Here is a 25,609-nt window from a genome sequence, read left to right as displayed (position 1 = left end):
AAGGAATCCAAAACTTGTGAACAAAGCCCCTCTATCTTTTTGTTCAGTTATGTAGCAAATATGCAGACATTTAGTCATTACCCCCTTTTCCAAATTTCTAGACATACTGACATGTAGATAATTTATTTGGAAGAATTTTACCTATTTTTCTTCCATGATATGCTTAGATGTTTGATTTTCCAGGAATGAACTGAAGAAAAATAGATACAGTAACTCATTAAATATTGTCCAAGTCAATAGCACTTCTACTATATGATAAAGGACTGTGACCTTGTTCCCCTTTGACTCCAGATGAAGGCCAATGCTATAATATTGTCTGAAAATGCTGACACAGTTTTTCCTACCACCAGTGATTTCCATTGCTATTCCTGGAGGGATTTCAACATAGCTAGAAGTTCCAGGCAACTGATATGAAGAGCTAATTCCTGTCTCATCAATTTCCCTGACATATAAAAAATCAAAAATTTTAAAATTTGTATTTTTCTGAACTATACAAACTGGAGTCCTTTAATATGAGAATTGATATAGGCACAGCTGGAACTCGGTAATTAAAAACTTATAATGACCTCGAAAAAAAAAAAACTGGAAGATGGTTTGGACTTCGCACTCCCTTCGTCGGCTGAGCTAACTCAGATTGAGGGAGTGCGCAGTCGTCAGACGCGGAGGACACCACTCAGGAGAGGACCTAACCAGCAAACGGGAAAGGTATCTCCTGAGAGAAGCAGGAACATGATTCAGTTTTTGCACTCCCTCCATCTGCTGAGCTAACTCGGAATGAGGGAGTGTCATCGTCAGCTCGCTGAGAAGCAAAACCAAAGTCGAGATTAAGGCTGGCCACAACAAAGACCACTCAGGAGGGGACCTAACCCACAAACAGGAAAGGTGTCTCCTGACAGGAGCAGGAACTAGCTTCAGACTTCACACTCCCTCCACCGGCAGAGCTAACTCAGAACAAAGGAGTAGGCAGTCGTCAGCGATGAGGAGCAAGACTGAGGTCGAGCTCTGGGTCGGCCACAAGTGGCCTTCCCAAAGAAGAATGGTGAAGATGCATCAAAGAAGAGCAACTCCCCAGAGGAAGAGGGCAGAGATACTTTGCTAGGGTAAGGGGCAGTTTTCTCCAGTCCTAAGGGTTGTCTGATGTCAAATGGAAGAGATCAAGCAGAACAAAGAAAAAAGAAGAGGTTTCTTCACCCTTGAGGAAAACCTCAAAGGAGACGAAACCCTCTTTGACTCGCCAAATGCCGACTCCTAAACAGCAACAATCATACCTTCAAAAATAATATTAAAAGATCAAATTAGTCTAAAGCCCTGTCCACACGATCGTGCATGCCCGACAGGCAAACAGTGATACCAGACCACAATACTTAGTAAGAATGAAGGTTAATGATGTCAGAAGCGGGGAAAACCACAGACAGGGATCTGGCATCATACAGTGTTGCCAGATCCCTGCCTTTAGTTTTCCCGCTTCTGACGTCATCAACCCTCATTTTCACTGACTATTGTGGCCTGGTATCACTGTTTGCCCGTCGGGCATGCTCGATCGTGTGGACAGGGCTTTAGGCTAGTCAAAAAGGTTAAGTGGTAGAGGAGACAACGTTCGTTCTTTACCCAACCAAAAGCAAAGGTGAGGGGACAACACAAGTGTTAGGAAAATGTTATTTTTATTAGTAAAATAAATTTTTGAATATACTTACCCGATAATCATGTAGCTGTCAACTCCGTTGCCCGACAGAATTCTACGGGAGGGATACGCCAGCTATCACAATACTAGAAGGGGGTGTACTCACCAGCGCCACCTGTGGCCAGGTACTACAGTACTTCTTGTTGACACCTCCTCAATTTTTCCTCGGTCCACTGGTTCTCTATGGGGAGGAAGGGAGGGTCAATTAAATCATGATTATCGGGTAAGTATATTCAAAAATTTATTTTACTAATAAAAATAACATTTTTCAATATTAAACTTACCCGATAATCATGTAGCTGATTCACACCCAGGGGGGTGGGTGAAAACCAGTGTACAAGATTAAAGGATAGCTAAGTATCCCGTATTTCATATAATCAGTTATCTCAAAATAACAATGAAATAATAAGTACCTGGTAAGGAAGTCGACTTGAACCGTTACTCTGCCTTTTTTAAGTTCGTCTTCCTTACTGAGCGCAGCAATCCTCTTAGGAGGCTGAATCAACTCTTAAGGTGCTAAAGTATATAGGGCTGCAACCCCTACTAAAGGACCTCTACACAACCTCTAACCCAGGCGCTTCTCAAGAATGAATTGACCACCCGCCAAATCAAAAGGATGCGGAAGGCTTCTTAGCCTACCGTAACAACCATAAAAATAACAATAAAAGCATTCAAGAGAAAGGTTAAAAAAGGTTATGGGATTAAGGGAATGTAGTGGCTGAGCCCTCACCTACTACTGCACTCGCTGCTACGAATGGTCCCAGGGTGTAGCAGTTCTCGTAAAGAGACTGGACATCTTTAAGATAAAATGATGCAAACACTGACTTGCTCCTCCAATAGGTTGCATCCATTATGCTCTGCAGAGAACGGTTTTTATTAAAGGCCATCGAAGTAGCTACGGCTCTAACTTCGTGGGTCCTTACCTTCAGCAAAGCAAGGTCTTCCTCCTTCAAGTGAGAATGGGCTTCTCTAATCAGAAGCCTTATATAATACGAAACCCCGTTTTTGGACATGGACCTCGAAGGTTTCTTGATTGCACACCATAAGGCTTCTGACTGTCCTCGAATAGGTTTTGACCTATTAAGATAATATTTCAGAGCTCTGACAGGGCAAAGAACTCTTTCTAGCTCGTTACCTACCATGTTGGAGAGGCTAGGAATTTCAAACGATCTAGGCCAAGGACGTGAAGGAAGTTCATTCTTAGCTAAGAATCCGAGCTGTAAAGAACATGTTGCAGATTCGGATGTGAACCCAATGTTCTTGCTGAAGGCATGAACCTCACTGACTCTTTTAGCTGTTGCAAGGCAGACGAGAAAAAGAGTCTTGAGGGTAAGGTCCTTGAAGGAAGCTGACTGGAGAGGTTCGAACCTAGGTGACATAAGGAACCTTAAGACTACGTCTAGATTCCAGCCTGGAGTGGGTAGACGACGTTCTTTAGAAGTCTCAAAAGACTTAAGGATGTCTTGAAGGTCCTTGTTGGCAGAAAGGTCCAAACCTCTGTGGCGGAGAACTGAAGCCAACATACTCCTGTACCCTTTAATCGTAGGAGCTGAAAGGGATCTCTCATTCCTAAGATGTAATAGGAAGTCAGCTATTTGGGTCACAGAGGTATTGGTAGAGGAAACTGCATTGGCTCTACACCAGCTCCGGAAGACTTCCCACTTGGATTGGTAGACTCTACGAGTGGATACCCTCCTTGCTCTGGCAATCGCACTGGCTGCCTCCTTCGAAAAGCCTCTAGCTCTAGCGAATCTTTCGACAGTCTGAAGGCAGTCAGCCGAAGAGCGTGGAGGTTTGGGTGCAACCTGTCTACGTGAGGTTGACGTAGAAGGTCCACTCTTAGAGGGAGAGTCCTGGGGACGTCGACCAGCCATTGTAGTACCTCTGTGAACCATTCTCTTGCAGGCCAAAGGGGAGCAACCAGCGTCAGCCGTGTCCCTTCGTGCGAGATGAACTTCTGAAGGACTTTGTTTATGATCTTGAACGGTGGGAATGCGTAAAGGTCGAGATGGGACCAGTTCAGCAGAAAAGCATCCACATGAACTGCTGCTGGGTCTGGAACTGGGGAACAGTACAAAGGAAGTCTCTTGGTCATGGAGGTGGCAAACAGATCTATTGTCGGCTGACCCCACAAGGTCCAAAGTCTGTTGCACACGCTCTTGTGGAGGGTCCATTCCGTGGGGATGACCTGATCCCTTCTGCTTAGGCGATCTGCTGAGACGTTCATGTTGCCCTGAATGAACCTCGTAACTAGGGTGAGGTTTAGACTTCTTGACCAAATGAGGAGGTCCCTTGCTATCTCGTATAGGCTCCTCGAATGGATCCCTCCTTGCTTGGAGATGTAAGCCAAGGCTGTGGTGTTGTCGGAGTTCACCTCCACCACCTTGCCTAGCAGGAGGGACTTGAAGTTCAATAGGGCTAAATGAACTGCTAGTAGCTCCTTGCAGTTGATGTGGAGCGTTTCCTGTTCCTCGTTCCACGTTCCCGAGCACTCCTGTCCGTTCAAGGTCGCGCCCCAGCCCGAGTCCGATGCATCCGAGAAGAGATGAAGATTGGGGGTCTGAATCGCCAACGATAGGCCCTCCCTGAGAAGGAGATTGGACTTCCACCACAAGAGAGTGGTCTTCATCTCTTTGGTGACTGGGATAGAGACTGCTTCGAGAGTCAAACCCTTGTCCCAATGAGCTGCTAGATGGAATTGAAGAGGGCGGAGGTGGAGTCTCCCTAGCTCGACGAACAGGGCCAACGATGAAAGGGTCCCTGTGAGACTCATCCACTGTCTCACCGAGCAACTGCTCCTCTTCAGCATGCTCAGGATGCAATCTAGGGCTTGGCTTATCCTTGGGGCCGATGGAAAAGCCCGAAAATCCTGACTCCGAATCTCCATTCCCAGGTAAACAATGGATTGGGAGGGAATGAGCTGGGACTTTTCCAAGTTGACTAACAGACCCAGTTCCTTGATCAAGTCCAAAGACCAGTTGAGACTCTCCAGACAGCGACGACTCGTGGAGGCTCTCAACAGCCAGTCGTCTAAATAAAGGGAGGCTCTGATGTCCGATAAGTGGAGGAATTTTGCTATATTCCTCATCAGATGCGTAAACACCATAGGAGCTGTGCTTAGGCCAAAACACAGGGCTTGGAATTGGTAGACAACCTTTCCAAAAACGAATCTCAGGAAAGGTTGGGAGTCTGGATGAATAGGAACGTGAAAGTAAGCATCTTTCAGGTCCAACGAGACCATCCAGTCCTCCTGCCTGACCGCTGCTAGGACCGACTTCGTCGTCTCCATCGTGAACGTCTGCTTGGTGACATAAGCATTGAGCGCGCTGACGTCCAGCACCGGTCTCCAACCTCCTGTCTTCTTGGCCACCAGAAAGAGACGGTTGTAGAAGCCCGGGGATTGATGGTCCCGGACTATAACCACTGCCTTCTTCTGTAACAGGAGCGACACCTCCTGGTGCAACGCTAGCCTCTTGTCCTTTTCCTTGTAGTTGGGAGAGAGGTTGATGGGAGATGTGGTCAGAGGGGGTTTGCGGCAGAATGGTATCCTGTAACCCTCCCTCAGCCAACTGACAGACTGGGCGTCTGCACCTCTCTTTTCCCAGGCTTGCCAGAAGATCTTGAGTCTGGCTCCTACTGCTGTCTGGAGAGGAGGAGAGTCAGTTTTTGCCTTTAGAAGCCTTGGAACCTTTCCTAGACTTGCTCCTGGAAGAGTCTGGACGGGAGCTTCCTCGGCTGGGGGCTCTACCACGAAAGGGCGGAATAAACCTCGTAGCAGGAGTATCAGCCACTGGGGTGCGATAAGTCCTGGGGACTGAGGTAGCAACCTTAGTCTTACGAGCTGATGAGGCCACAAGATCATGGGTGTCCTTTTGTATCAGGGCCGCAGACAAGTCCTTAACAAGCTCTTCGGGAAACAGGAACTTAGAGAGCGGAGCGAAAAGGAGTTGAGACCTTTGACAAGGTGTGATGCTGGAAGAAAGGAAGGAACAAAGCTGCTCCCTTTTCTTAAGCACTCCTGACACAAACATTGAAGCAAGCTCGCCAGATCCATCCCTAATAGCTTTATCCATGCAGGACATTAAGAGCATGGCTGAGTCCTTGTCCGCAGGGGAGGTCTTCTTGCTAAGGGCCCCCAGGCACCAGTCTAGGAAATTGAACATCTCAAAGGCTCGAAATACACCCTTTAGGAAGTGATCTAGATCGGAGAAGGTCCAGCAAACCTTAGAGCGCCTCATTGCTGTTCTACGAGGAGAGTCTACCAAACTTGAGAAGTCAGCCTGGGCAGAGGCAGGTACTCCCAAGCCTGGTTCCTCTCCTGTGGCATACCAAACGCCCGCTTTAGAAGTGAGCTTAGTCGGAGGAAACATAAAGGAAGTCTTTCCTAGTTGCTGCTTAGACTGCAACCACTCCCCTAAAATTCTTAACGCTCTCTTAGAGGACCTTGCAAAGACGAGCTTAGTATAAGTTGACTTGGCTGGCTGCATGCCCAGCGAAAACTCAGATGGCGGAGAGCGGGGGGGTAGCAGAGACAAAATGGTCTGGGTATACCTCTCTGAAAAGAGCCAAGACCTTACGAAAGTCAATAGGAGGCGGAGAAGACTTGGATTCATCCACGTCTGATGAGGGATCTAGGTGTGCAGCCTCATCATCAGAAACCTCATCACCAGAGTGTAGCGAAGTGAGAGGTAAGGTATGCTGAACAGCAGAATCTGCACGAGCGGGAGCAAAAACGCTTGTGGTTTCATCCTCAAGTCTCTGTTGAGGCAACACCTGAGGCTCAGGCTGCAAAGGCTGGTCAAAAGGAGTATGGGTGGAGGAGGCTGACTCCTGGCATGAGTGTCTTGACTCACGAGTTGCGCTTGCTGTAAGGTTGGTGGATGCGCAGTAGCAGGTTCCTGAGGAACGAGTTGAGGTTCCTGAGGTGTGAGCTGCGAGCGTTGAGGTAGAGGCTGCGCAGAACGCAGTAATTGTCTCGCAAGTTGAGGTTCCTGAGGCGCAAGGCTAAGGTGTTGAGGCTCTCGCCTTGAGGAGGGTTGAGGTCGCTGCAGCGAGAGCTGAGGAGTCTGCCTCATGGATGGGAGAGGTTGTTGTACCTCAAGAGAGTGTTGCCTCACTGGTGGAACCGCAAGTGGAAGCGGAGGAAGTAAGGTATAAGCTTCCTGTTCCCATTGCTGAGGTTGCCTTAAGGAAGGCGGAGGTAGCTGCACACCGCTGGAAACTGACAACTCAGTACGTGGTAAGGTATCCTGAGGAGCCTCAACATCGTACGCCTGGCAGACAGGACTGCGGTTAGGCGGAGCGATCGCAGGAGGAGGTGTAACCTTCTCAGCCTGACACTCACGCATCAAGACCGCAAGTTGTGACTGCATGGACTGCAGTAGAGTCAACTTGGGGTCGGCAGACACTAAGGTCTGCTGAGGCAAAGCCTTAACAGAAGAGATCTGTTGCTGCAGCACCTTACTCCTCTTAGGAGGTGTGCATTCAACTGATGACTGCGGCGAGTCAGAGCTGATCCAATGACTGCAGCCAGGTTGTAGAGCTCTTGAGGTCTGGACTCTGCGTTTGAGAGGTCTTGAGACCTGAGTCCAACGTTTCCTCCCTGACAATTCTTCAGCAGACGAGTAAAAGACGGGCTCAATCGTCTGCGGGTGGGAGTGACGGTCTCTGGAAGACACGCCCGCAACCACCGAGGATACTTCTGTGCGCCGATCAAGGCCTGCCGAACCCTATTGCCCTTCGACATTGCTTCTCCCCTGGGCTTGGGAGCTTGCAAGAGGTCCCGGACTGGGAGGACGACTGGCACGCACAGAAGTACCCTCACGCACCACACTGACACTGACACTAGCACTTGGCACTGCACTGACACTAGCACTCGTCACAGCACTGGCACTATTACCACCCACTGCACTCTTGACCTTAAGTTCCTTGACTTCGGCCATAAGAGACTTATGATCACTAACCACCGACTCCACTTTGTCACCTAAAGCCTGAATGGCACGCAAAACAACAGACATATCAGGTTGAGGGCAAATAGTAGGTTCGGGGGTAGCCACTACAGGGGGAGGAAAAGGTAGGGGATCATGAGGTGAGGAAAAAAGTGAAGAGCGAGAAGAACTCCTCCTAACTCTCTCTCTCTCTAACTTGGTTGAATACTTAAGAAATCGGACAAAATCAAGTTCCGAAAGTCCGGCGCATTCCTCACATCAATCTTCAAACTGACAGGGTCTTTCCCTACAGTCAGAACAAGCGGTGTGAGGATCTACCGAGGCCTTCGGAATACGCCTATTACAAGACCTACATCGTCTATGGGGTGGGGCTTGTGAAATGTCAGAGATCTTGAATCAAAGAGTTAGCCAAGTGGGGATTCCAAATCAAGCAAAAAGATCGTTAACCATTAATCAGAACTAAATAATAGCTATCTAAGCTAATATAGAAGTTTTCCAGTAAAGCGACAGCCAAAATCTGAGAGAAATACTTCACCAAAAGCCGTGAAAATACTCCAAGATCATAAGCGTATCCCAGAACGTCTTGCCGGAAGCACGACAGAGGAAAAATTGAGGAGGTGTCAACAAGAAGTACTGTAGTACCTGGCCACAGGTGGCGCTGGTGAGTACACCCCCTTCTAGTATTGTGATAGCTGGCGTATCCCTCCCGTAGAATTCTGTCGGGCAACGGAGTTGACAGCTACATGATTATCGGGTAAGTTTAATATTGAAAAATTTAAATTAAAGGTAAAAAATTATATTAATTCTAAATACTACCTGAAAATAAGATACTAGACATTGTCAAAGTTTACTATATGATGGCACAAGCTGCTACTACACATGTTCACTCTCCATGAATTAGTCTGATTTGAGTTCAAAGTTCCTTACAGTACAATACCTTCAAGAACTAACATCATTGAAAGAATAAGATTCTTAGAGCCTTACAGTGGAACAATTCTTATCTTCTCACCATTTTTTTCTCACCAGACACCAGGTAAACCAAAAGATTGTCAGTCATCATGCCTCAGTTTGCAGAGTCTTCTCCATTCCACGCGGTCCAAATACACTTGGTGTTCCTCAACCTCTCAAACAGATGACCCTCATTTCTCAATTTCCATCTCAATGTAGTCCCTCCATCTAGTTCTTGGTCTTCCTACGGGCCTTCTACCATCTGGTACCCATTCTAGAAATTGTTTTGGGTATCTGTGATCTACCATTCTCTTAACATGTCCATACCAACGTAGCTGGCCCCTTTCTATAAATTCTAATATACTCTCAATACCCAGTTAATTTCTGATGTCACCATTCCTCAATCTATCAAGTCTTGTGACTTCCCTAATTGAACGTAAAACCTTCATTTCTGCTGTCTGCAATTTGCTCTTGGTTCTACTAATGAGGGCCCATGATTCATGGTCATACATTAAAATTGGTCTCAATATTGATGTATATATAAGGGATTTTGACGGAGGAAAAATCTATTTCTGGGAAGAGGCCTGTGACGCCCGGTGAGAAAGGTCCTTCCTTATACCTTTCCTAATATAAATCTTCCAAATATACTAGAGAAAGATAAAAGCATGGAATGCAGAGGTTACAACCCTCGCGCGAACACCTTGTAGGTGTCGTGTATTAAACAAAGGCGTGTGTAAACCACTATTCACAGGTTGTCTTCCATTTAGATAATCCCTTCATCAATGGGGAGGGCCGTGACAGGCCCTAGATAACATGGTTGAACTCCCCAACGACACCTACCACGCGCGCCCTCTAGGACATCCTTCTTTAATTGGACTTCAAGCAAGCATAGTTTTTTTGGGCACAGTGTTTTTTCGAAGAATTTCTCGTTATTTCAACATGACTGACGTTGTTACTTCACCCTTACCAATGTTAAGTACCATAGTTTGTTTTGGCAGTTTTTGACAGTACCGGGCATTTGTTCTATTTCCATTATGGTGGTTTTTAGTTTTGGAAGCGATTGTCCTGCCGAGATATCGGCAGCCATTTTGGGTATGTTCGCTTCGGTAAATTTTCTAGTTAATTTTGCCCATCTGGTACTCTGTCGGATAGGTTATATCACTTACGTTTTATGGCCTTTTATGTTATCATTAATTATTATTAATTTTTACTATGGTATTTATTTGCTTGCAAGTCCAATTTGGACCTACGAAGAATAGCGATTTAAGATAGCGTTTTAAAGCATAGTAACGATTTAAAGCTTAGCGTTTTAAAGCATAGTAACGATTTAAAGCTTAGCGATTTAGTCTGTTAATTTGTACCCTCCTGGAGGGTTCGTTTTAGACTATATCCTTGTTTTTTTGTTACGTTGTCGTTATTCTTCGTTATTACTATTACTAAGAAAAGCAATCAATTTTATTAAATTTCTTATTTATTGTGTGATGTTAATTTTTAATATGTAACCTTGAGAGCGAAAGCATAGAGTGCTCGTTTCCTGTTCTACAGGTATGAGTTATCCTTTCTCTCGTTTTCTTTGAGTAAGAGAGGTGAATTTCCCGTTCTCCGTTTTTATACGATCACGGGTTATTCAGGCCTCTTCTCAGTATCAGAATTGATGATAGTACGTTTAATATTATAAACGATTTATTGATGTGGTTACTGTTAATATAGCTAACACTATTATTAGGTACGTTAGTGTATGAGTCATTAATTGGGGTCGTTTTATACCGACACCCTTAGCTCCGCCTTGAGTTATGCTTGGCTCCGCCTTGAGTTATGCTCCGCTATAATGGATACTCATTGGGTGAGAACTAGTTATCGTTCCGGAGCAGATTTTTGGAGTGCAACGGTGAAATCCGGCACTCGGACTCCGGCTGAAGCCTTTTACACACGAACCTTTGTCATGTTTGATCACAATTACACAGTTAAGGCCCCCGTTTTCATCGTATCTCCGGCTTCACTGGAGATAACTCATTCATTGAGGATAATGTTATCGTACCGGAGACGGTCACGATTTCACGATGACGGGCCTTTGCTACCGGACCTCCGGTAAAAACAGAGATCAAGCAGGAGTCCAGAACCGGAGTTAACAGTGTGATATCGATGAAGATTAGAGATTCATGCTATGTGGTTACTGGTTTTCTATTATAATTTCTTATTTTATTAAGGTGTTAGCTACTACCATACTCACACATTAATTAAGATTTAAGTGTTTCTGATTCATAAGTCAATGACAAGAATCTCAAGGAACATCCAGACTTATGTCTTCTTTCTTTTTACAGAAAGTCCGCTGCACTGCCAGGGGCTGCTCCGCTGCCTTTACTGATCCCATGGGCCATGATCTATGCCGGGCCCATGCCCATTGCGCCATATCCTTCTCTCGGGAACCGGGACAAGCCCCCTATACGATATGGTTTCCGGAGGCATGCATGCTCTGCTATGGGCTGTCAGCCCTACTCCTGAGCGAGGAGGTAAGTTGGTTCTAGTGTCCCTGTTAATATTCTTTGCGAAGAATTAATTGCTCTTTGTATATTGACTTCAGTTTTGACTTCATCATTAATTCCCTCTCCTCTTTCAGGCTGATGATGAATCTCTCAGGGAGGCGAGAGCTACTCTCCGGACTTGGGTGTCAGGGTTTGGGAGGAATGCGCCTGCTGGCGCACCCTATCTTCTTGATGGAGACATGGCTTCTCGCCTATTCCCAGGCTCTACTACTGCAGCAGTTCCACCGGAGACAGCGGCCCCGTTAATTGAAGTGATTAGAGAAACCATTCTAACTGAGGAAGAGGTTTTAGTGACGGAGGCCGAGCCCTACCTAGGTCTAGACGAGGAACCCATGGATGAGCAGGTAGGTGGTGTTGAGTTGGTGGACCCCCTTTCACCCCACACTCCTTCCTCTTCTACTTCCTTTCACGGCTTTGATAAACATACAGCTTCTCCTCTAGGTTCCTCCATTCCTGTACGACCCAAGGTGAAGCCACTACGTACCTTTAAGCCTTCAGCTTTGCCATTATCAGTGTCACCGGTTCCGGGACCCTCAAAGGATCCTGATGTTCATATTGCTATACCTAAAACCGTGACTCCTAAGAAGTCAAAGTCTACTAAGTCCAGGGCTTCGTTAGAGGATCAAGCTCGGGAGCCCCCTTTATCCGCCGCCATGGTCAGGGATATTGTGAAAGAGCAGATACAACAATATCTTCAACAGTCTAGGGCAGACCGAGGAGCTATGACGGAGCTCAAAGATATGGTGGCAAGTCTCATCCGTTCCGGAACTCAGATGCCCCCTCCTTCAGCCCCGGACGCATCGAAGTTACCTCCCTTCGAGAAAAACAACCCTTGGAGGTTTGCCTTACATGCTCCATATATTGATGGTGCCATAACTCTAGAGGGTATAGGCACCCGTCCTCTAGAGGACTTAGAATTTTACCCTCCGGGACTAGAATTCCCATTCAACGGCTTCGTGCGATTGAAAGAACATGCCTTGGTTAGGTTAGACAAGGTACCGAAGGAAACGGTAATATTCCCTAAAGAGAAGGCCCAATCTTTCTGGGCCAGGACGTTGTCAGACTGGGGTTGCACTAATTCCAAGCTCACCCCACACAAAGGAGCCTACACCATATTTACAGATTCTCCAGGTATTACCTTGCCTATTACAGATAAAGTGGCAGCTCTTACTTTTCAGGCTATCAAAGAAGGTTCTGCCATGCCAGCTCTTAAAGAGACCGATCCCACCTCCATGCTCATTCCGAGTACCGTTACTATCTGGGATGATGCCCTCGCTACTTTCACAGTAGGGAAGTTAGACCCAGACTGTGCCTCTAATCTGTTCTCCGAGAAGCTTCCTAAATTACCAGATATTCTTCTCAAGACTGAGTTTGAGGCACGGAATAGGTTGGCTAGGTCTCTCCACTCCATTACCTCCGTGGAGTCCCTAACCTCACTTTACCCGACCGAGACCATGTTCTCTCACCGGCCGTCACAGGCCCCCCAGAAAATAATTTTTAGTCTTCAAGTGTAACTATCTTTCAAATGTGGGTATAGCATTCTCAAGTTATTATTGAATTCATTCCCATTACCTAAAATCTCCTTATACTAAAATTAGATTTTCTATACAGTACATATCCCTTGTTCCTCTTGATATGTAGAATAGACATTGTTCTTCCAGATAATGAAGGCCTTATGGGCCATGAAATCAATCCATTGGAGCAGGATAAAAAGGTCAATCTGGAAATAAAAGGTAAAATATTTACTATCAAGACAATTCAAATAGTTTTTAAACCTACAAGGTACTAACATACATACTCTTAAAATACAAGACCCATTTTTTTACAATTAAATATTATTGAGAACTATGTTATTTTTATTAATAAAATAAATTTTTGAATATACTTACCCGATAATCATGTAGCTGTCAACTCCGTTGCCCGACAGAATTCTATGGAGGGATACGCCAGCTATCACAATACTAGAAGGGGGTGTATTTACCAGCGCCACCTGTGGCCAGGTACTCAAGTACTTCTTGTTGACACCTCCTCAATTATTCCTCGGTCCACTGGTTCTCTATGGGGAGGAAGGGAGGGTCGATTAAATCATGATTATCGGGTAAGTATATTCAAAAATTTATTTTATTAATAAAAATAACATTTTTCAATATTAAACTTACCCGATAATCATGTAGCTGATTCACACCCAGGGGGGTGGGTGAAAACCAGTGTACAAGATTAAAGGATAGCTAAGTATCCCATATTTCATATAATCAGTTATCCACAATAACAATGAAATAATAAGTACCTGGTAAGGAAGTCGACTTGAACCGTTACTCTGCCTTTAATAAGATCGTCTTCCTTACTGAGCGCAGCGTTCCTCTTGGGAGGCTGAATCAACTCAAAGGTGCTAAAGTATACAGGGCTGCAACCCATACTAAAGGACCTCATCACAACCTTTAACCTTGGCGCTTCTCAAGAAAGAATTGACCACCCGCCAAATCAACAAGGATGTGGAAGGCTTCTTAGCCGACCGTACAACCCATAAAAAGTATTCAAGAGAAAGGTTAAAAAGTTATGGGATTATGGGAATGTAGTGGCTGAGCCCTCGCCTACTACTGCATTCGTTGCTACGAATAGACCCAGGGTGTAGCAGTACTCGTAAAGAGACTGGACATCTTTGAGATAGAATGATGCGAACACTGACTTGTTTCTCCAATAGGTTGCATCCATAACACTCTGCAGAGAACGGTTCTGTTTGAAGGCCACTGAAGTAGCCACAGCTCTCACTTCATGTGTCCTTACCTTCAGCAAAGCAAGGTCTTCTTCCTTCAGATGAGAATTTGCTTCTCTAATCAGAAGCCTGATGTAGTAAGAAACTGAGTTCTTAGACATTGGTAGAGAAGGCTTCTTGATAGCACACCATAAGGCTTCTGATTGTCCTCGTAATGGTTTTGACCTTTAGATAGTACTTAAGAGCTCTAACTGGGCAAAGTACTCTCTCCAGTTCGTTCCCCACCATGTTGGACAGGCTTGGGATCTCGAACGACTTAGGCCAAGGACGGGAAGGAAGCTCGTTTTTAGCCAAAAAACCGAGCTGCAAGGAACATGTAGCCGTTTCAGATGTGAAACCTATGTTCCTGCTGAAGGCGTGGATCTCACTTACTCTTTTACCTGTTGCTAAGCACACGAGGAAAAGAGTTTTTTAATGTGAGGTCCTTAAAAGAGGCTGATTGGAGCGGTTCAAATCCTGATGACATTAGGAACCTTAGGACCACGTCTAGATTCCAGCCTGGAGTGGACAACCGACGTTCCTTTGAGGTCTCAAAAGACCTAAGGAGGTCCTGTAGATCTTTGTTGGAGGAAAGATCCAAGCCTCTGTGGCGGAAAACCGCTGCCAACAAACTTCTGTAACCCTTGATCGTAGGAGCTGATAGGGAGCTTACGTTCCTTAGATGTAACAGGAAGTCAGCAATCTGGGTTACATTGGTACTGGTTGAGGAAAACTGCATTGGCCTTGCACCAGCTTCGGAAGACTTCCCATAAAGACTGATAGACTCTGAGAGTGGATGTCGTCCTTGCTCTGGCAATCGCTCTGGCTGCCTCCTTCGAAAAGCCTCTAGCTCTTGAGAGTCTTTCGATAGTCTGAAGGCAGTCAGACGAAGAGCGTGGAGGTTGGGTGTACCTTCTTTACGTGAGGTTGACGCAGAAGGTCCACTCTAGGAGGAAGAGTCCTGGGAACGTCGACCAGCCATTGCAGTACCTCAGTGAACCATTCTCTCGCGGGCCAGAGGGGAGCAACCAACGTCAGCCGTGTCCCTTTGTGAGAGGCGAACTTCTGAAGTACCCTGTTGACAATCTTGAACGGCGGGAATGCATACAGGTTGAGATGGGACCAATCCAGCAGAAAGGCATCCACGCGAACTGCTGCTGGGTCTGGAATCGGAGAACAATACAAGAGGAGCCTCTTGGTCATCGAGGTAGCGAATAGATCTATGGTTGGCTGACCCCACAGGGCCCAAAGTCTGCTGCAAACATTCTTGTGAAGGGTCCACTCTGTGGGGAAGACCTGACCCTTCCGGCTGAGGCGATCTGCCATGACATTCATATCGCCCTGAATGAGCCTCGTTACCAGCGTGAGCTTTCGATCTTTTGACCAAATGAGGAGGTCCCTTGCGATCTCGAACAACTTCCTCGAATGAGTCCCTCCCTGCTTGGAGATGTAAGCCAAGGCTGTGGTGTAGTCGGAGTTCACCTCCACCACCTTGTTAAGCTGGAGGGACTTGAAGTTTATCAAGGCCAAATGAACTGCCAACAACTCCTTGCAATAGATGTGAAGTGTCCTTTGCTCCTGATTCCATGTTCCCGAGCATTCCTGTCCGTCCAGTGTCGCACCCCAGCCCGTGTCCGATGCGTCCGAGAAGAGACGGTGGTCGGAGGTCTGAACAGCCAATGGTAGACCTTCCTTGAGAAGAATGCTGTTCTTCCACCACGTTAGAGTAGACCTCATCTCTTCGGAAACAGGAACTGAGCCCGTCTCTAGCGTCATGTCCTTTATCCAGTGAGCAGCTAGATGATACTGAAGGGGGCGGAGGTGGAGTCTCCCTAACTCGATGAACAGGGCCAGCGATGAAAGTGTCCCTGTTAGACTCATCCACTGCCTGACTAAGCATCGGTTCCTTCTCAGCATGCTCTGGATGCATTCTAGGGCTTGGAAGATCCTTGGGGCCGACGGACAAGTCCGAAAAGCTCGACTCTGAAGATCCATACCCAAGGAGACAATGGTCTGGGATGGAACGAGCTGAGACTCCTCAAAATTGACCAGGAGGCCCAGTTCCTTGGTCAGATCCATAGTCCATTTAAAAATCTCCAGACAGCGACGACTTGAGGGAGCTCTTAAAAGCCAGTCGTCTGACGGAGCCGGACACAAGATCATGATACTGCTGCACAGTCTGTAAACTGTCAATCATGGGCAAGCGAGGAAGTACAGTGACAACCCGAATCTGTCTAGACTGTCTGGGTCGTACAGACAACTCCTTAACGGGTTGCTGAGGTTGCCCACTGCGTCACAACAAGTCCCTTCTGTTGGTTGTTGAACGTCTTCCCCGTGACACATTGACTCCGTAAACAAAAAATCCTCTAACAAGGACTAAGCTTGGACTGCATGTCATGCAACACAGCTCAAGGTCTATGGGAGCAGGTGTGGTAACAGACGGGATTAGCGGCTGAAGTGTAACCATTACCTTCCCTGTAAGCATGTTATGCTTAAATAAAAGTCCATAAGAGGTTATGCAGCTAAAGGCTCCCTCCAAATGACAGAGTCTTCAAGGGAATATCAGAAGGAGGGAGAAAAGAACTTTCTCATCTACAGGGACCTTATCCTAGAAAAGCTAAGTTCTCTGAGTGAGGGTTCACTGGTGCAAAGCAGCAGACTAGAAGGCAACGTTATGAAACTGCTTGACAGTCTAGTGAGTTGGCAACAACCCAAGATGTGTTGAGAAGCATGCGGTAAGGTATGCAGAGCATGATGTATGCAGAGTATGCTGTATGCAGAGCATGCTGTATGTAGAGCATGTTGTATGCAGAGCATGCTGAATGCAGAGCATGCTGTATGCAGAGCATGTTGTATGCAGAGCATGCTGAATGCAGAGCATGCTGAATGCTGAGCATGTAGTAAGCAGAGCCTGCTGTAAGCAGAGCCTGCTGAAAGGAAAGCAGAGCGTGTGCATGGCGTTTAACATTTCTCAGAAATTCCATGACCAGTGCTAGAGTGCTTTATGCATGCTTGCATGGGGTTTAAACCATGGTATGCTGAACAGCAGAGTCAGAACGAGCTGGAACAACAACAGAGGTTTCCTCAACTTGAGGGAAAACCTGAGGTTCAGACTGCATAGGCTGAACAACAGACGGAGCAGAAGGCAGGTGCAAGGGTGAAGGAGGTTGACTCCTAGCAAGAGTTGCACCCAAGGATTGCACCAGCTGAGCGGAGGACGGAGGCGGAGTAGTCCGTTCCTGTTCCTGAGAGATGAGTGGAGCATGAGAAGGTTGAAGCTGCGCAGAACAAGGTAAAGTTCTAGCAAGCTGAGGCTCCTGAGGCGCAAGTGCATGGTGTAGATGAGCTTGCCTAGATGAGGGTTGAACTCGGTGCAGCGCTGGTTGAGCAGACAGACTCACGGAGGGGAGAGGTTGTTGTACCCCAACCGAGAGTTGCACCACTGGTGGAGCAGCAAGGGGAGGAGGAGGAAGAGTGTAACTCTCCTGATCCCAAAGCAAGGGTTGCCTTAAAGAAGGCTGAGGCTGAACAACACTGTGAACAGCAAACTCCGAAAGTGGTTCAACATCGTACGCCTGGCAGATGGTGCTGCGACCAGGCGGAGCAGGTGCAGGCTGGGCGAGCACAGGCGGAGCAGGTGCAGGCTGGGCGAGCACAGGTGCAGCGAGAACAGGTGGAGGGAGTGCAGGAGGTGCAACACTCTCAGCCCGACACTCACGCATCAAGTCCGAAAGCTGTGCTTGCATGGACTGTAGTAGAGTCCACAACATCGTACGCCTGGCAGATGGTACTGTGATCAGGCGGAGCGAGTGTAGGAGGAGGGAGTGTAGGCGGAGGCGGAGGAGCAACACTCTCAGCCCGACACTCACTCATCAAGTCCGAAAGCTGTGCTTGCATGGACTGTAGTAGAGACCACAACATCGTACGCCTGGCAGATGGTACTGTGATCAGGCGGAGCGAGTGTAGGAGGAGGGAGTGTAGGCGGAGGCGGAGGAGCAACACTCTCAGCCCGACACTCACTCATCAAGTCCGAAAGCTGTGCTTGCATGGACTGTAGTAGAGTTAACAACATCGTACGCCTGGCAGGAGGTACTGTGATCAGGCGGAGCGATCATAGGCGGGGGGGAGTGTAGGCGAAGGCGGAGGCGCAACACTCTCAGCCCGACACTCACGCATCAAGACCAAAAGTTGTGAGACTGCATTCGGGTTGTGAACTTTAACTTCGTACGTCTGGCATAGGTCTGGACTTAACGTTTAAGAAGTCTTGAGACCTGAGACCAGCGTTACTCTGCCTTTATTTTCTCCCCTAATCTCTTCTGCAGACGAGCAAAATAAGGGCTCAATCGTCTGCGGGTGGGAGTGACGGTCTCGGTAAGACACGCCCACAACCACCGAGAATACTTCTGTGCGCCGATCAAGGCCTGCTGAACCCTTATGCCCTTCGACATTGCTTCTCCCCTGGGCTTGGGAGCTTGCAAGAGGTCCCGGACTGGGAGGACAACTGGCGCGCACAAAAGTACCCTCACGCACTAATCACTTATCACTTTGATTTCTGTTTGCACTTATTTCACTGAACTTTAAGTGGTTTGTACCTGAAATACGCAATTCTATCCTTTCTCAAAGTTAGTAATTGCGAAAACAGAATTACAATGTAACAGAAAAATCTAATGAAAGATAATTCAGTGGTTGGAAAGAGACTAAACACTAGATCACTCTAGAAACGTTTAGTTTCTTCCCCTAAAGAGACTAGGGAGAAGAGCAAAAAACGATAACGACGTTACTCGTACGCCTGGCAGGCTTGAATGAAACGTTTATCCTCTTTCTCCCTCCGTCTCTATCTCTCTCTCTCTCTCTCTCTCTCTTGACTTAGAACCTGAGAGAAGAGCCCAATCATATATATCGTTAAAACATATTATTGTTAAAGGAAAAAAACTGAAAAGTTCCTTTATTAGGATCAAAACCATTAAGTTAAGAAAGAATGAACAAAACGCTAGACACGGTTACTCTTACTGCAACGTGAAACCGTGAACATTCTTTCTCTATCGTAACGATAGAGTGCAAGTTGAACGTTCTGAACGTCAACAACTGCAGAGACAAAACAAAACGTTAGTTCAACTTTGAAAACAGTACGAGACTGTCAAAGAAAATCTTTCAAACTCTGTGGCGGAAATAGCATAATATGTTAACAGGTAAAACCGAAATGACGGGCTCAAAGTTTATTAACTTCGGTAAAAGACCGCCTACTATTAGGAAGGTCGAATATAAACAAATATAAAAATTAATTTTAATGAGTTTATAATAAAAGGAAGTTAATCTAAGAGGCCTATAAGAGGCGGAGAGATATAAAATAAATCTATAACTTTTGTTAAGCAAAATTAAGAAAGAGAGTCTATACTCTCTTAGACACCAACACTTCCGTCTAAGGGAAGGGTCGGCCATTGAAAGGTGAACGAGAGTTCATACTCTCTCGTCACCAAAATTAATCAAATTAATTCCAAAAGCTAACTAAGCTAATATAGAAGTTTTCCAGTAAAGCGACAGCCGAAATCAAAGAGAAATACTTCACCAAAGTCGTGAAAATACTCCAAGAACATAAGCGTATCCCAGAACGTCTTGCCGGAAGCACGACAGAGGAATAATTGAGGAGGTGTCAACAAGAAGTACTTGAGTACCTGGCCACAGGTGGCGCTGGTAAATACACCCCCTTCTAGTATTGTGATAGCTGGCGTATCCCTCCATAGAATTCTGTCGGGCAACGGAGTTGACAGCTACATGATTATCGGGTAAGTTTAATATTGAAAAATTTAATTTTCACCTACATAAACACATATCGTAATAAAATCACAACACTTTTCAGTCACATAAACCTGGTTATGTCCTTTCATCACAGTAATATGCATCAAAGCAGTCATTACTGTTGTCTTACATTTTTACCATTTTCTAACAAACAGTAGTGGGTATTGCAATAGATACAATAACAGTCTATATCTTTGAAATGAAACAAAAACCATTTTCCAAAAATAAAATATAACTTTACATGAATCAAACAATAAAATATGGCCAATAGCCATTGGAAATTATTTTTACGGTTACAAACTTGATATGCAAAAGACAAGGTAGGAAAACGTGTGATTATGTTAACTATTGATTTATTCTTTGGCATAGTCTCTGTACCATGGTCTTTCACTGTCTTGGGATAGAGTTCTCTTACTTAAGGGTACATTAAGGCACACTCGTCTATCTTTTTTTTCTTCCCCTCGTTTTTTAAGGTTCTTAAAGTTTTTATAAGCAAATTTTATTCTATTATTGTTACTGTTCTTAAAATATTTTATTTCAATTGTTAATTTTAAACTTTTTTGTAGTTTCCTTATTTTCTTTCATCACTGGGCTATTTTCCCTGTTGGAGCCTTCAGGCTTATAGTATCCTGCTTTCCCAACTAGGGTTGTAGCTTAGCAAAGGATAAGGTAAATATATAATACTTTAATTTCTAGCCAAATAATGAACCATATATTTTTTCTACTCGCTATCTTATGTTTTATGCACTTATGACCAAGATTATTGGGGCAAACCACCCGTTCATGAGTTTTTGGACCCCCTTATATAAAGATAATTATGGGGGACCCCAGTGGGAAACTGGTTTTTTTTGGGGTGGGAAAATGTAATAAACGAGTGATTTGCAGCAATAATAATGGTCAGAAATGCAAAATAAGCACAAGACAACCAGCTGGAAAAATATATGGTTCATTAAGTGGCTGAAAACAGGCCAAAACATGAATATTTAACACTTTTGAGATAGATTTGTAAAAGGGTACAGAATGTAACAATCCCACCTAACCTAACCTAGTAGTTCCCAGGTCACAACCCCTGGCCGGGAGGGGGGCTGGACCCCCCCTTCCCCGATCACAGCTCCTAGTGGGGAAAGCAAGTCCCCCAGGTCAGAACGCACCCCCCTCCCCCCCTCAGGTTACAAACTAAAAGTAAAGCACAAATAAATCCTTACAATGTGACTGACAGCGTCTTTTTTTTTTTTTTTTTTTTGGCAATCTTCACAGAAGCTTTGCAGTAGGAAATGGGCTGGCCTTCCCTAAAAATTAAGTCAGCTTTGGACCTTTGAGGCATTATTTCCCTGTTTTTTAATTTCAAATGAGTAACAATAGCTTTACACTAAATGCAGAGCATTTCCACCATAATCAATTACCAACATAAACGAAATTACACTAAATTTTGAAATGATTGATGTACTTCCCTCGAGTTCCCTCTTTGAGATGTCTTTACTTGATGGTGGTTAAGTGGAAACTGAAAGGGAAGTTGATAAAAAAAATTGCTGTTGTAGAACAACATCCGGTAACTTGGATAAAGTACTTGTAAGCTGTTAATTGGCTTGAAAAACCACCTGATAAATACATCATTGTAAATGCACAGAAAGCTCCCCAAACCATGGGAAAAAATACTTGCGCAATAAGTCCTGTTCAGTCTCTCAGATGTAAACAATAGACTTATGAGTGAAAAACATACTTCACATTATAATAGACTGATACGCAAGTTATTATGCCCCAGCCCCTATTGAACATATAAAGAAAAATACCAAACTAACCAGCACTCGTCCATTTCTTATAGCGAATTCCAGTTTTTCTAGAAATTAGAGTATCATATATTTACGTAATAATAATAATAATCTGGTCTTGGAATGCAGTACACTGAGAGCTTGTTGTTTAGCTTCATCGCAAACATATAGATTGTTGGGGAACCTCATGGAAGTAAGGAAGTTCTTTTTCCCTAGAATGAAACCAGCAAGCAAATGTAGCTTACTGTGTTGTTCTGTACCTATTTGTGGGCATCTACTGTAACCTAGGAAGGAGGGTCTGGAGGGCTCACTTCACCTAGGAAGGAGGGTCTGGAGGGCTCACTTCACCTAGGAAGGAGGGTCTGGAGGGCTCACTTCACCTAGGGAAGGAGGGTCTGGAGGGCTCACTTCACCTAGGAAGGAGGGTCTGGAGGGCTCACTTCACCTAGGAAGGAGGGTCTGGAGGGCTCACTTCACCTAGGGAAGGAGGGTCTGGAAGGCTCACTTCACCTAGGAAGGAGGGTCTGGAGGGCTCACTTCACCTAGGAAGGAGGGTCTGGAGGGCTCACTTCACCTAGGAAGGAGGGTCTGGAGGGCTCACTTCACCTAGGAAGGAGGGTCTGGAGGGCTCACTTCACCTAGGAAGGAGGGTCTGGAGGGCTCACTCCCCAGGTAGGGGTTGTGACCTGGGAACTACTAGGTAAGTCTGTTGTTATTGTTGACTATGTCTTGTTTTTGCTCAAATGAGCCCTGTAACCACTATAATCCGCAGACAAACTAGTCTACTATGAAGTCTTACACATTTGGCCAATCACAGCGCCTATCCACCATGACGTCATACATGTTTGGCCAATCACAGCGCGACAATACAACAGCGTGACAATACATTATCTTACCCAGGCATTTAATTTCGTTCTTAGGCATGGAGGCCATAGCAAGAATGTCATCTCATGTTGCACAAGAAGTTGAAATTCTATCTTATTGTCCTGACTGTTTCCTAACTTACAATGAATTTGTTGTAACTTATTCGGGGAATATTGAAAACAAAATAAAAATTGTCCTGCATGTCAGGGAACCTTCGCAACGGCTTCACGTTTTCCTCAAAGCAGCAGCACATCTTTATCAACCAACAGGTTAAGGTAAGCTTCATTAATTTATGGAGTATATTATAATGGTGATAGTATAACGATGTATACAGCAGTACCATCACTTTGGATTTGGTTTGATGGATGTGTTAGGTAGTGTCCTTAAGGGGGGGTCGCAGGGGGGGGGGGGCGGAGGTCCCCCCCCCCCCCCCCCGGTAGGGGTACAGGGCCCCTAGGCTAGGTTAGGTGGGTGTATTAGGTTTGGTGGTGCCCTGAAAATCACTGTGGCCTTAAGGGGGGGGGTTGCAGGGGGGGGGGGGCGGAGGCCCCCCCCCCGGTAGGCCTAGGTAGGGGTACAGGCACCCCAGGGTAGGTTAGTTAGTTGTACTAGGTTCGGTAGTGCACCGAAATATCACTTTTCTCCTCCTCCCCCCACCCAAAAAACCCGCTTCCCACTGGGGTCCCCCATAATTGTAGTAGTAGGTTTATGCTTACAATTTGTGTGTAAGAGTTAAGTCTTAGTTTCTTTTTTATTCATTTCCTCATGTTTCTATGCACTGTGCAACAATAATCTGGTTGTTTTTTGCTGTTTTTCGTCGTTAATACTTGAAAAACGGGTGCGGCCTTCTCCTAGACATTTACCTTTATTAAATGTAAAACTTTCCAAAAGGAAACAGTATTCTTACCTGCCACAAGTGACAAAGATGACAGACTTTGACAGTTCCATTTGTTTATGTAACTACATTAACAGAAGTTTCTTGTAAACTTTTTTTCCTTTGCTCTTCGGAATTACGAAGTGGTCAAAAGTAGAAATTCTCTACTACTGTTAAGGTAGCCTTTTTATGACAAAATACAGCTGATTTCATGGGGACATCTGGCGACAACTCTGTTAATTGCAGAATAAAAACAAATAAATATAGTGACTAACCGGCAACTGTTGGTGTTTTATGAGGATATGGCTTTTGATTTTGAACAAAATGTATAAAATATTATCAATACTATTAAAACGTTGAATTTTAAAGTAAACTTTAAATCATCAATATTATAAATAATATCATATTGTCACCAATAAGACTATAAAAGTAATATACTACCTATGTCGAAAATTCTATTTGCAAAACACTATTGTTTTATCTACCAAAAATCTAGTACAAAATTATATTTATATTTTGAAAACTTATATATATATATATATATATATATATATATATATATATATATATATATATATATATATATATATATATATATATAATTAATAATAAATAAATAACATTTGATAAAAAATAAATATAAATATTGTTACAAATATCTAGAAATTGAAAGGGGTTTTGAGAACAAAATTGGTAAAAATAATGACGACGCGGGTCGACTAAATACACTATATACAAATTAACATGAAAACTTTGCGCAACATTCTAATAGAAGCACTGTTGAATAATACGTTGATCTTAAATTCCATTAACTGTCATTCATCTTATCACTATAAATCACGGGAAATCATTTAATTTATTTATTTCCTTTCCTCGCACAGATAATTTTCCTGTTGGAGCCCTTGAGCATAAATTATAGCACCCTGCTTTTCCAACTAGAATTGTGGGTTAGCTAATAATAATAATAATAATAATAATAATAATAATAATAATAATAATAATAATAATAATAATAATAATAATAATAATAATAATAATAATAACTTCCTCTTGGAGCCCTTGGGCTTATAGCGCACTGCTTCTCCAACTAAGGTTGTAGCCTAGCTAATAATAATAATAATAATAATAATAATAATAATAATAATAATAATAATAATAATCGATCGACTACACATAGGATTAATCTTCTAGCGAATTTTTCAATCAAAACTTCGCACTTAAATTAAGCGAAATTTGTTGTAAATGTAGAATGGTAATTGAAGAAATATGTTTGTGAAAAGAACCCTTTAATGAAAAATAGAATTATGGAAAAATAGAGGAAACCATATAAGAAAATAAGCAAATTTCAGGGGAATATACACAAATGATGTGTGTGACCTCTGCAAAGATAAAGATACAAGACATTTATTCCCATGCCCAAAGTTAGGACAGTTAATGAAACAAGACATAAGCGTAGGTATGTTGGGAAATCCGAGCAGGGCTCTGGTTGCCTACATAATTAGGGCAATGCATATGAAAGAAGAATTAATGTACAAACTGACAACAATAGGTTGCCAAAACTGATGATAGCAATGTGTTATCACAACTGATTTCAAGGTGAAATGGGATAAAAGTAAAGATTGAGAATTTCATTAATAATTTAGTTATGATACAAATAAAATAAGCTTAAATGAAATAATAGGTATAAGCTTAAAAGCTTTGCCGATATCTATTTTGTGATAGAGTGCCCGCAAACTTATTTTGCGGAGTGAGCAGTTAGGGATCATGAAAAAAATTACTCATATTACTGAGAGAGAGAGAGAGAGAGAGAGAGAGAGAGAGAGAGAGAGAGAGAGAGGAGAGAGAGAGAGAGAGTATATATGTTTGTTTGTGTGTGTATGCATCAACCATTCTTTATAGTTACCATGAGTTTTCGTTTCTGATCGTTTTCTGAAAGACACTATTAAAAGAAAACGATAAAATTTAAAGGGTAACAATTCAAGATTTATTGTTTTGATATATTTCTTAGCTCGTGTAATTATTTTTATCATTCTTATAAATAATTTACTGAGAGTGTGATACAAATACAGGATCCTTTGCATATCAGTGGCCAGTTCCTCCCGCATGAATAAAAATGGAAATCTACGATTAAAAAGACGGTTAGTGTAGCCAAATATTTTCAAGTTAAATATTTCATCGTCCTCAAGGTATGAAAGATGGTGCTTATCAGTAATGAAAATTTGCAACACCCATAGGTGATAGAGATACTCCCTAATGTTTAAGAGACACTATACCACGCTCATGAGTATTTGAGACTCTCTCTCTCTCTCTCTCTCTCTCTCTCTCTCTCTCTCTCTCTCTCTCTCTCTCTCTCTCTCTCCTCTCTCTCTCCACGCAAACACACACAAACCAACATGCATATAGTACATTACAATCTACATTAAAGCTTTGGTGG

The 25,609-nt window shown here is 44.2% G+C and overlaps 1 long non-coding RNA gene across 1 annotated transcript in view; it reads right to left on the bottom strand.

Annotated features, from left to right (window-relative positions):
• LOC137629108 (uncharacterized) overlaps window positions 1-23,396 on the bottom strand; it is a 31,255-nt gene extending 7,859 nt beyond the window's left edge. The window contains exons 1-2 of the long non-coding RNA XR_011041448.1: window positions 23,209-23,396; window positions 12,693-12,840 (exon numbers count right to left, since the gene is read on the bottom strand). This is a non-coding gene — a long non-coding RNA (uncharacterized lncRNA). The remainder of the gene's footprint in view (window positions 1-12,692; window positions 12,841-23,208) is intronic.
• Window positions 23,397-25,609: the final 2,213 nt, after the last annotated feature.

Source organism: Palaemon carinicauda, chromosome 37 (assembly GCF_036898095.1).
Source record: "Palaemon carinicauda isolate YSFRI2023 chromosome 37, ASM3689809v2, whole genome shotgun sequence".
In the NCBI taxonomy this organism is placed as follows: domain Eukaryota; kingdom Metazoa; phylum Arthropoda; class Malacostraca; order Decapoda; family Palaemonidae; genus Palaemon; species Palaemon carinicauda.
The sequence above is the reverse complement of the archived record's forward strand: the minus strand, read 5'-3'. Positions and strand labels throughout refer to the sequence as shown.